This window comes from Myxocyprinus asiaticus, chromosome 44 (genome assembly GCF_019703515.2).
Source record: "Myxocyprinus asiaticus isolate MX2 ecotype Aquarium Trade chromosome 44, UBuf_Myxa_2, whole genome shotgun sequence".
Taxonomy (NCBI): domain Eukaryota; kingdom Metazoa; phylum Chordata; class Actinopteri; order Cypriniformes; family Catostomidae; genus Myxocyprinus; species Myxocyprinus asiaticus.
Genome location: NC_059387.1, coordinates 9587035 through 9600642, shown reverse-complemented (window position 1 = coordinate 9600642; position 13608 = coordinate 9587035).

Here is a 13608-nt window from a genome sequence, read left to right as displayed (position 1 = left end):
TACACCTTTTCCTGAACACGGAAGTGTTCCATGATTCGACTGTTTTCAATTTCCAGTCTCTAGTGTTTTCACTCGCATTGGCATATATTCTTAGCAGATAATGTAATGTTTAAGGTACAGGGTTTCTGCAGGTTTTACAAAGCTAAATTTAAGACTTTATTTAAGACCTTTTAAGACTAACTAAAGAAACTTTAAGGAAAAATTGAAGGGAACACAATACATCAATATGTTCTCTAAATGTAAATGTCTAGGGAGCACATGAAGAGTCATATTTGTAGAACACTTCAAAGTTTAAAAATGCAACTTTCAATAGATCTCCATTACTTTTTAACTCATTTTACAAAAAGTATTTTATTTTTGTCCATTTTGGCTGGAACAAACATTTCCCCATTTCTCCAACGTATCTATCATCCTCTCAATTGAACTACATCTCTAAACTGCGAGATTAAGAAAGGATTCATCTGCGCATGTTTGCCAAGTTCTTCTATGGCAAATGACAGATGAAGCAGCACATACTGCCACCTAATGTATACTGTTCAATGAATATTTAGCCGTGTGGCGCAGAAATGACTTAACAAGAAAACAATCCCTCATGCAACATTTAATGCCATGACCTTATGAATTTAAGACCTGTTGATCCGATTTAAGATATTTTTAAGGCCTTAATTTGTGGAAGGGCAATTTAAGGCTTTTTAAGACCCTTTTAAGACCTGCAGAAACCCTAAAGGTATTACATTTTAAAACGTTAAAACATTTTACACTTCTTAGTTAGTTTCTCTCAGTTATCCATAATCCTCCACATGAAGAGAAATACTGAAATAAAAGTATTTACATTGGATAAAATAAAAGTAAAATAATATAGCTACAAAAATTTAAATCTGTACCACATTAGTCACTCAGTGGGAAAATAAGCATTGTTGTTTTGTAATAACTGAAAAAGAAACATAAATCAATACAAAACATGCATATCAAACAGTAAGTAACTAGCACTGGATAGTCAAAAAAAAAAAAAAAAGAAAAAGGTTTTGTTTTTTGTACAGTTTTTTTTTTATCCTGCTACTAAACAAATGTTCTGATGGAGGGAACGAGACGTTGTGTCGATGTAGTGACACTAGGGGTCACTCTTGGGAGCCCGAGACACCTCTGATCTTTGATAAAAGGCCAATGAAAACTGGCGAGTGGTATTTGCATACCACTCCCCTGGACATACGGGTATAAAAGGAGCTGGTATGCAACCACTCATTCAGGTTTTGTGCTGAGGAGCCAAGACATGGTCCCAGCCATTTCAGCGGGTAGTTCAGTGTTGTGGCAGGAGGGACACAACATCTCGTTCCCTCCATCAGGGAACGGAGGTTACGCAAGAAACCAGGACATTCCCTATCTGTCACTCACTCGACGTTGTGTCGATGTAGTGACACTAGGGGTCCCTATACGAAATGCTGCTACTGGCTGAACTGTGTTACGTGAACTGGTGGTGTGTGACGGGCAGACCACTGTGTGCCTCGTAGCCAGCACACCAGGCCGACATGTAACCTCCCCCGACACTGTTATGAGTGTCGAACAGCCCTTTGGGGACAAGTTGACTACCCAAAAGATAGAGATGGGCTAGCCCAGTCATGGCCTCTTATCCCCTTTTTTTTGCTCTCCCCAAAAAAAGGGAATTAACTGACTGGGGCCAACAGGTCTAGTCAGGGGGGGTGTCCCTCCCAAGGGGAAGACACCGTGGAGACCACACCCCGCCCAGAGAGAAGGGGGGTATTTAAGTGGAAATACGTCACATGGTCTTGCCTAGCTATGTCGGAAGTATGCCATGTGGGGAAGTCCAATGGTAGGTCCTACCCTACGGGGGAGGAGTTACTACAAGCATGGTGACTGGGGCAGAGGGGCCTCTGCCCAAGGAAGACGCAGTTTGCCAACAGGGAAACGAATTAGCGGAAGATATACGTCGCATGGGGTTACCTACAGGGAACCACCACATGTGGAGCACCTACCCCAGTACTGGGCTTAGTTAGCACGTGTACTGAGCCGGCAGCGAGTTTCTCCGCAAACTCGTCTGCCACAGGGCTTGGAGGAAATCAACCAGGGAACACAGTTTGTGAACACTACTGGGAGTTAACAGCGCACGTCTTCAGCTCAGGGGAGGTGAAAGGCGCTATGCGCAAGCGATACACCTGACTGGCTGTCCAGGACTTACCTGCTTGTGTGTGCCACTACACGGGACAAAACCGGTTCTACCTGGAGATTGTAGAACCTCACAAAGGTGTTGGGTGTTGCCCAGCATGCTGCTCTGCAAATGTCTGTTAGAGAGGCGCCACTGGTCAAGGCCCAGGAGGCCGCTACACCCCTGGTAGAATGTGCCCATAGCCCTACCGGGGGCGGCACGTCCTGGGCGTGATATGCCATAGTTATGGCGTCAGTGAGCCAGTGGGTGATCCTCTGCCTGGAGACAGCACTTCCTTTCCACTGTCCACCAAAGCAGACAAAGAGCTGCTCAGAGATTCTAAAGCTCTGTGTGCGATCCAAATAGATGTGTAAAGTGCGCACCGGACACCGCAACATCAGGGCTGGGTCTGCCTCCTCCTGGGGCAGTGTTTGCAGGTTCACTACCTGGTCCCTAAAAGGGGTCGTAGGAACCTTGGGCACATAGCCCGGTTGGGGTCTCAGGATCACGTGAGAGTAGCCCGGACCGAACTCCAGGCATGTTTCGCTGACAGAGAACGCTTGCAGGTCTCCTACCCTCTTGATGGAAGTGAGCGCATTCAGGAGGGCAGTCTTCAAAGAGAGTGCCTTAAGCTTAGCTGACTGCAAGGGCTCAAAGGGGGCTCTTTGTAGACCCTGAAGAACTACAGAGAGGTCCCATGAGGGAATGAGGCACGTCTGAAGGGATTCAACCTCCTGGCGCCTCTCAGGAACCTGTTGATCAGGTCATGCTTCCCTAGGGACTTACCGTCCACTGTGTCGTGGTATGCCGCTATAGCAGCTACATACACCTTCAAGATGGAGGGGGACATCTGCCCTTCCAACCTCTCCTGCAGGAAGGAAAGCACCGATCCGACTGTGCATCTCTGGGGGAATTTGCCAGGAGGGGGCTGTCGCGAGGAGCGTGATGTCCGAGAACCACATCTGGGTGGGTCAGTAGGGTGGTACCAGGACGACCTGCTCCTCGTCCTCCCTGACCTTGCACAGGGTCTGTGCAAGTAGGCTCACTGGGGGAAACGCAGGGGGAAGGGGGCTAGCTGTGTGCCAGCACGTCTATACCGAGAGGTGTCTCGGTCAGGGCGTACCAGACTGAGACTGAGTCCAACTCCAAACCGAGAAAAGAGATGCTCTGAACCGGGAGGAGCTTGCTCTTTTCCCAGTTGATCCGAAGCCCTAGTCAGCTGAGTTGCGAGAGCACCAGGTCCCTGTGTGCACACAACATATCCTAAGAGTGAGCTAGGATTAGCCAATCATCAAGATAGTTGAGAATGTGTATGCCCAATTCCCTTAACGGGGCAAGGGCTGCCTCTGCTGCCTCTGAGATGCGAGGGGACAAGGACAGGCCGAAATGGAGGACCTTGTATTGATACGCCCGACCCTCGAATGCAAACCGCAGGAAGAGTCTGTGTCAAGGTAGAATCGAGACATGGAAGTACTCGTCCTTCAGGTCTACCGCCATGAACCAATATTGATGCCGGACGCTCACCAGAATGCGTTTTTGCGTCAGCATTTTGAATGGGAGTCTGTGTAAAGCCCGGTTCAGTACTCGCAGGTCCAAGATTGACCGCAACCCACCGCCTTTTTTCGGTACAATGAAGTAGGGGCTGTAAAAACCCTTCTTCATCTCGGCCGGAGGGACAGCTCTATCGCATCCTTCCATAGGAGGGTAGCAAACTCTGCGCGCAAGGTAGCAGCGATCTCGCCCTTCACCGAGGTGAAGTGGATGCCGCTGAACCTGGTGGATGCCTGGCGAACTGAATCGCGTAGCCAAGTTGGACGGTCCGGATCAGCCATCGTGACGGATAGGAAAGCACAAGTCACGCATCCAAGCTCTGGGTGAGGGGGACCAAGAGGACAATCTCATCGGACGTACCGGCAGGTGGGGCGGAGCCCGAGGTGCCACGCCATGTTGTGGCCGTGCTGAGTTCAGGGACATCGAAGCACTTACCTGGCACTTTGTGACCACCCCCGGAACAGCCTGGGATGGGGGAGGAAGATGCCTGTCCTCGTGACTCGTGGAGACTGTAACATTGGGGGCGGATTTGTGCCACAGCTGGGCGCGCAGGGGCGGGGAGACCGCCGCTGGAGCGCCAAACATGCAAGGATGTAAAGGTGGATGGTGGTCATGATGATGGCCGTGCACACTGGGTATGTGACCCAGGGAACAAGGAAACCGCTCTTTTGCTGAACTATTGGGTACCGCAGCCACTTGGGCATGTGCCGAAAATAAATGAAAAGGCAAATAAAGATTCTCCTCCCGGCCCTCCACTGGGAGATGGAGTGGTCTGCTTACCAGCTCCAAGATGGGTTTTGTCATCCCTGGGTCGCTCGTCTCAGGGGCGCTTCGAAGCCTTCCTTGGGTTCTTGGCAGCTGGCCGTGAGACGGGTGGCGTCTGCTTCCTGCGGTGGGCTCCACGCCGGGGCTGGGCCGAAGGGGCAGGCTGCGGCGGAGCCGGTGCAGTCACCGCAGGGGGACGCCCTTGGCGACGAGCAGGTGGGGTGCGGGATCTTGAGCCGCGCCGGGGCAGGATGTGCCGGATAGCCTCCCTCCATCTGCTGCTTCACTGTCGAGAACTGCTGGGCAAAGCGACGGTGTCACCGAATAGGCCAACATGGGAAATGGGGGCAGCAAGGAACCATGCCTTGTCGGCCTCACCCATCTCGACCAGGTTGAGCCAAAAGTGGCGCTCCTGGACCACTAAGGTGAACATCGCCCGCCCGAGAGACCGCACCGTGACCTTCGTCACCCGGAGAGTGAGGTCAGTCGCCAAGCGCAGCTCCTGCATCAAATCTGGGGCGGAACTACCCTCGTGCAATTTCTTTAGCGCCTTGGCATGGTGGACTTGCAGGAGAGCCATGGCGTGCAGGGCAGAGGCGGCTTGTCCAGTGGCACTGTAGGCTTTGGCCATCAGGGACGACGTAAACCTACAGGCCTTGGATGGGAGCTTTGGGCATCCGCACCAGGTGGCGGCGTTCTGCGGGTATAGGTGCACCGCGAGCGCCTTATCCACCGGGGGAATCGCCGAATAGCCCCTGGCCACCCCACCATCGAGGGTAGAGAGGGCGGGGGAGCTGAAAGATCGGGACCGGGCAGTAAAAGGTGCCTCCCATAATCTTGTTAGCTCCTCGTGCACTTCTGGGAAGAAAGGGACTGGAACAGGGCTTGGCTGCTTTGAGTGGCGCAGTGAGCCCAGGAACCAATCATCGAGGCACGAGGGTTCAGGGGAGAGTGGAGGGTTCCACTCTAGCCTGATGCTCGCGGATGGCCGGGAAAGCATGTCCGTCATTTCCGCATCAGCCTGTGACTGGGCAACCATACCCGAGGGGGGGAGCCCAGCTGAGGCTTCCACGTCCAACTGGACAAGCCAGCTCTCCGATGCTGCTCTCCGAGGTGGTCCCATTGGGGTCCCCAAATCGCCCCCAGTGCTAGCCGCGCTGGCCTCATACCCGTAGGTAGCAAGCCATGACCGCAACGTTGCCATGGTCATGTTCTCGCAGTGAGTACATGATCCATCCACAAACGCTGTCTCCACGTGGGTCATGCCCAGACACGAAAGACAGCGATCGTGACCATCAGAAGTTGAGAGGTAACGACCGCAACCAGGAATAACACACAAATGGAAAGGCAAGGTGTGTGCTGCTCTTTTAGAGAAATATACTCTTTTAGAAAAATATACTCTCTTTTTTCTGCCGAAGCACCCAGGGGCATTCTCTGCAGTGCACCAGTGCAGAGGAGGGGGAAGCCGCTGAAATGCGCCGTCAGATCCAGCAGAGGTGAATGAACAGTCAGCTCAGTAAACATCGACCGTTCAGCTCCGAAGAGAAAATCTGAATGAGCGGTTGCATACCAGCTCCTTTTATACCCGTATGTCCGGGGGAGTGGTATGCAAATACCACTCGCCAATTTTCATTGGCCTTTTTTCAAAGACCAGAGGTGTCTCGGGCTCCCAAGAGTGACTCCTAGTGTCACTACATCGACAACGTCGAGTGAGTGACAGATAGGGAACATTTGTGTTCTTTGTTGGAAGAGCTTTGGTTTTGCCACTAGCAATATAAGCCATTATAAGCTCAAAGAGAGCAGGTTTTAGATCACCTCAGGCATTCTCTTAGGAACTAACACACCAGCCTAACCAGACTCAGGTGTTGCTTCAGGGTCCATTCTTTCTTTCCGAAGTTTGGCTGACAGAAGTTAGGTATTTGTATATTTTCCTCCTTTGCTCCGAGCAACTGTCAGTTTGAGTCAGGTGATTCTCCTCTGGCCAGAGACCGATTCATGTTCCAGGTCGAATAACAGTAGCAAAACAGAAACAGGCATGGATTCTCTGTCTTTCATTCGCCATAATTTTATTATGGACTCTTTTTCCATTACCTAATCTTTCCATTCATTGTCAAAGGAAAAGAGAAGCAACTACAAATAAGAGGTTTGATTCAGACTTTGAAGTTTGTAATAGGATGTTAAAGGTTTGTGTCCATTGTTTGGATAAAAAGATACACCAAACTTACACCATTGGCTGTGCCGAAAGTTGACATGTCAAAAAAAACAGTGCAATTGAAAGTGCTACAGAGCCACAGATTTCACACTGCAAATGGCTTACTTCATTAGTATCTACACTTTAAATTGTGATAGAAGACATTAGAGATTTTTTAACAGAAAACAATTACACACTTCACCTTCACCTAAGGAGTAGATTGTTCCCAATGGTTCCTTGTCATCATAATGACCTCAATATATGCTTAGTGAGGCTTTTTTTCTTCACCTTAGTCCAGGCAAATTGCATTTAACTTTGTGATAAATGCACTAATAACGGTATTTGCCTTGTACCAGAGGATCTCTGTAATTTGAGGAACTTCACACTAAAACAGCTGCAGTGCATTTTTCTTGCCATTTTCCCAGGCAGCCATTGCAAAATGGTCATGCTTTATAACATCGACTTATTTATCACCAGCACTGGAGAAGATTGCTGCGAGCTGCATTCACAATCTGCTCCAGAATGTTCCCTTTTCATCCCATTACTTGTTCAAGGTCTAATGTTGCTAATAACAGGGTTGTCGATTGACCAGTTTTAGTTTTAAAAATACCTTTACCTTTAACTGTAAATGTGATTGATTAATGTATATTTAATTGGAATGCAGGATCAGATATTCATTCTCACCGATGAATGTGAGTTACACTTTGTGGTGGTTTTACCCAAAGAAAATAGAAAGTTGGATACTTTCTTTCTTTCTTTTCTACATCAAGTAGCTTCTGGAAGTTCATGTTCCCTGAAATCAACCCCATACTGCATTACTGACAAGCGCCATTCCCCATCAGACATTTGCATGAATATGTTTCCCTTTAGCACTACTGATAGCATGTTGCATGAGTAACCTCAGAGATTCTAGTTCTAGTCCTATGGGAACCAGTAAGTAATTGCATTCACATAAACAATGATGGGTGTGATTGCATTTTAAATGTACATTTTAACTTTACTGGCAGTTAGGTTTATTGTTGGAGTTTGGACTAGTGGGTAAGCATTCCAATTGACTTTATTACATCATTTACAACTATGGCCACTGGGGGCAGTGATTAAAATTTCGGTAAGCACAGAATGATTTCAGCAGCAGAACTTTCAGCCTACTGTCACTAAATTCACAGTGTGATCAGTCTGGCCAAGAAAGATCAACTTTTGTATGTGTAAGCATTGTAAAAATCTGGTGTTAACATAGGGCACATACAGAAAAACATCCAAATAAAAGTAGAAAGAAAAACGTATCAATAAAAAGAGGAATTAACAAAGAAGTCGATGGACACAAATTACAGATGAATTGTTCAAGATTATAGGTCTATAATTGGATGATTTAGTTTTGCAGAGACTAATCTAGATAATTTCATGTCTTTGGCACACTGATGGTGTTTTTCAAGACAGTTTCCCAAGCTTGGTTAGTATTGATATTTGATGCACTATGTTACATGTATAAAAGCAAAGTCAATACTTCTAAATAACAAATCTAATAACAGCTATACATGTCTTACAGGACACATACCCTCATTGAGCCTGCACTCATGAAAGATCCGATTAATGTCTTTTGATTTTTAGCTGCAGTGGATTTTTTTTTAATTAGTTATGGCTCTACCACTTCTCAAGAAACCACTTTATTTTAATAGCTAATGACTACCACACATTGGTTGGACTAGTTTGATACTATGGAGTTATATATGTGCCAAAATTCTGCGCATGCAAAATTATATTTGCGCAAGATGATATTCTGAGCCTGCAAGTTGATATTTTGAACGGAAGAAAGTAATTTTGCGCACGCAAGATGATATTTTGAGCACATAACAATTTTTGCATGCAGAAGATATTTTGAGCGCACAAAAAGTTATTTTGTACGCGCTTCAACTCGGTTTTGTAAAGCAATGTATCTTCTTGCAAAGATTAATAAAATTAATAAACCGATATATCGGTTTTGCTGATTAATCTGCACCAATAAAAGATTTCTGGAACTATCGGTTATCAGCAAAAATCCACACTGATAATTTTTCCCCTTTGTGTCTGGTGCTGGAGCGGCTAGGAAGGGTCTGCTGTCTTTACACAGTATGAGAGCTGCCTCTAGAGGTGAAATAAAAACTATCACTTCACTGATGCCTTGTGGTGTTTGTTTTGCAGAACACTTCAGATGCAGATTTAAGATGTTAACAATGAAAAGTTATGTATACAGTACACTACAGTACACATCATATCATTATAATTAATTTGTTGTCTAGATGCTGCATTAGTAAAGAACAGCAGTATGTTTGCCGGCAAGGCTGAGAGGACACTAACATTAAAGCTAACCTCAAGCGATTAGAACAATGTGACAAAAATACATGCAAGTCCTACCCAAATGTTTAAATGTCACGATTATTACCATCTATTATCATCTATTTGCATTAGTTTATATCTAGCTGGTCACGTTTATGCATTCGTTAGCCAGCTAAGTTACATATTTAAAGCTAGTGACATGAGAAAGCAAATGAATATCTTCATGCAGCTGAGAGAAACATTTAAACAAATCAGAAACACATCTGATTTCAATTAAATGTTTTTATCCTCACTGTAATACAATGACTTCAGATCGATCAGATTCCTGCACTCAAAAAGGCTAGACACAGTGCAACAAATACAGTTTAACAGAAAGCAGGTCTCATAGTCTGAGCCGCTTCACCACCAAATTCAGCCGAATACCACTGCTATCTGTAAATATTGCTACTCTACACACAACTGTACTGAATAAAAAACAATGTGGTATTTTGCTGTTGTTATGAAGCTTGAGTCTGGAGTAGTAGGAATCAGTGCAAGTGTAACACCATGTGAACTGTCTATTGAAGTGTTTCCCGCCCTCATTTTACTTTTGACTTAACATTTGAGAATATGGACTGACTAAAACTTTTCATTTATTTATTTTATGCACATTAGTTGAAAATGAAATGCTCTTTTTTAACAGCCAGGAAAGGAATTTTCTATGCAATAATATATTGGTGCTGAATGGTTTATGTATTTATTGTGCCCTCTTGTGGACCAAGGAAACAACATCAATTTAAAAATCAGCTGACTTTAAAATTTAAATTTTAGTTCATATATATTAATATTTATATATTTATTTATACAATACATTTTAATGGTTTAGTCAGTAATGTTTATTTTTGTAATAAAGTTCAGCACTATTTTATTTTGAGTGTTATTTTTTCATTCAGTATCAATTTATCGGCAGGTACTGCCCAACTTATTTATCGGTATCGGTAAAATCCACTATCGGTTAACCTTTAGATTGGACAGTTGAGGTAGCTAGCTACAGCAACCATGAACATCTCAGTGTAAATATAGCAGAAGAGCCAACAGGCACAATGCTCCATGTCCAGTACACTTTATATACCGTATGCAGTTATCATTACAAAAGATATTTACCCCATGGATTATAGACATACCAAGAATACTGTTAGGCTTAATTTACTGTAATGTAAGTTTTTCAAAATATAGTAGCCTGGGATCATGCAATGCTAAGGATTTCTTTCTATTTTTTACAACTTTTTGCAGTCTCAAACAATTGAGGTTCACTATACTCATAATATGTTTATTAAAGAAAATAATATTTTATATAACAATAACAAAAAGAAGAAGGTTCAGTGGTTGCTGCTCCATGGTAGACTGTAATCTGGTCACATTTATTTTAATAAACTGATCTCTCAGAATATCCTTTGGGATAGATAGAAGTCAAATTAAGTTCCCCCAAAACTACACTATTACATTAGTCTTAAAGAGTTTTACACATGGGAGAGATTAAATTAATATAATTTCAGATGAAAGTGGTAGTTAACATGGCCAAGCTAGTAGCTACGTAAGTGTAGCTTGGTAACCTAGATAACCAAATACTAGCCAAGAGAACCATACTAAAAGAGCTAGCCAGATGGTTAGCTAGCTAGTAAGCCTATTGGCAGTGTACAGACTAAAAAATGTATATTTCATAAAGGTTCAATAAAAACAGTTAAGTCAACAAAAGAGCTGCTTTGATGTGTTCATAATGTATCATACATTTCCTTTCTTGAAAACAAACTATCCCCTTCTCCTCTTCCTCTTGATTTTATTAGAGTATGATCTTTGGTCTAGCCAGCCAATCAAAATGTACCACCGCATCTATGATTGGCTGAAATTCTGGCACATTATAATGCTGTAACCTTGTTGAGCAAACAAGCAGTCAAAGCTATGTGCACATGCAGAGTGGATAGGAGAGAGCGAGTGAGATCTTGCACACGCAAAAAACAGTGGAGTTACGTAAATTTCAGAATTCTGTGCAAATTTAAATAAAATTTATTTGCAAAATTAGGAGCAAAATTTATCTTTGTTTCCTCAAAGTGAATTCATCTTTGCAAGAAGATAAATTGCTTTACAAAACTGAGTTAACGCACGTGCAAAATACATTTTTGTGCACTCAAAATATCATCTTGCAAGCGCAGAACATTTTTGTGTGCTCATAATAAAATCTTGCACGCTCAAAGTATAATTTTGCACACACAGAACATTTTGTGCTCTCAAAATATCATATTGCGCGTGCAAAATATAATTTTGTGCACGCAGAATTGTGGCACACATATAACTCCAAATGATACAGCTGTTTTTTAAAATTTGAGTGAAGACATTTTAAGTGGCAAACACATTTAACTGTTTAATATATTTCTTAAATCTAATTAATTATAATATAAATTTAATTTTCATTAACTAAGAAATAAGGACAGGTTTACATGGTTTCGGAAAAGTGGAGGCCAGGGCTAATTGTCGGACTTTATATTCCAGTGAAATTTCTAAAGGTGGATTTCTTTAGTCTTGAAAACAAAACAACCTCCCTTATATCTAGCAAGCTCAAACTATATTAATTTTCTTTACCAATCATATTTTATTTACTTTTCTTTTAATGTACAAAACTTCAGTTGTTTTCAAATAGAATACATTTACATTGAAATCTTGTATTCATTACAATGACACATTAAGTATTATTACATAATCGGTGACATGGTGTTGACATGTGATTTTCAACTTGGTCATTAAATTGTAATTTAGACCTTAATCGTCATTAACTATACAAAAGTTTTCACAATAGCAGTTAAAAAGGTGGGAATAAAAGAAACAATTTTGATTGATTGAAGTGCACCAAAACTTTTAGCACAAATTCTGTTTGTGTTGCATCACCCTTCTAGGATGTAGTAACACAATCTCTTCAATTTTTAAACTTTGACCCTTTTGTCATGAACACAGAACAGTTATAGCACATCACCCTGAGGCCTACACTGTTTTCTGACATGTTTGCACAATACCCAAATAGTGGACATTGCAGCTCAGAGTTATTGTCTACAATGCAGCTAATTCCTTCCAGAACTTTGTCTAAAGATATCCTGATATCTGGTTTTCTCAAATGAAAGGATATCTGCACTCCATTGTTATTCAAGGAGTACTGTCATTACTTTGTTACTTTTAACATGAAATGTTCGGTTTGCATGTCCTTTAGGCTCTGCAGCTGGTGTTTGATGACTTGTAATGGCTCTTTGTAGAACATAAAACAAGAAAATATTAGACCAATTTCCATATGTGTACAATTCATCTAGCTTAGATTTGTTGGTTTATGATACATTTATGCATAGAGCATTGAAATCTGTAATATTACATAAACTATTTCATCATGAAAACAACTTCAAATAGCATGTTATTCTGCAGGAAATTTAAACAGGACATACATATTCTCATATAAGGAACCACTCATTATAGAATTTAAAGGAATAGTTCTCCCAAAAAATTAAAATTCTCTCATCATTTATTCACCCTCATGCCATCCCAGATGTGTATGACTTTCTTTTTAACTGCTGATCTCAAATGAAGATTTTTAGAATAATTTCTCAGCTCTGTAAGTCCTTACAATGCAAGTGAATGGGTGCCAAAATTTTGAACCTCCAAAATCCACATTAGGGCAACATAAAAGTACTGTAGACGACTCAAGAGGTTAAATCCATATTTCCAGAAGCAATATGATAGGTGTGGGTGAGAAACAGATTTTGTATTTTTATTTTTACTATAAATTCTCCTCCCAGCTCAGTCAGTCTCCACTTTCACTTTCACATTCACATTCTTCTTCTTCTGTTTTTGGTGACTCACAGTCTTATTGCATATCACCCCCTACTGGGCAGAGAGGAGAATTTATGACATAAAATTACTTATATATTGATCTGTTTCTCAGATCGTGTCTGAACACATGGATTTAAACGCTGGAGTCATATGGATTACTTTTATGCTCCCTTTATGTGGATTTTGGAGCTTCAAAATTGTGAGGACCTACATATTAAATATAATTTTAAAATCTTAATTTGTGTATTGCAGAAGAAAAAAAGTCATACACATCTGGGATGGCATGAGGGTGAGAAAATGATGTAAGAATTTTCATTTTTGGGGAAACTATCCCTTTAAGAGAAGCCATCACAAGGTCAGGTCCTAAAGGCATAGTTCACCCAAAAATGAAAATTCTGTCATCAATTACTCACCTTTATGTTGCAAACCTGTATGACTTTCTTAATGAATATTAAAGATAACAAACAAATCTACAACCTACGAATTTTACACAATAACAGAAACATAACTCACAGCAGGTGATTTTAAACCTGACAGTAACTATCTTTTTATTGTAGAAGGCTTTGAGTTTGTAACAAAAGCACTGCTTTGATGGCTGTAGTAACAGTGCCTGAATTTAGAGACACAACTTCTGGGAGAAGGTGTCACCATTAAAAAAAAAATTAAAGTTGAATTTCAAAATTGATCCTTTTTAAACATAGGAAAAATATAGGCAAACTTACTAGCCGACCTCATGGACCATCTAGTTAGTTGTGGGTTGATTATCCAACTTATAATTAAT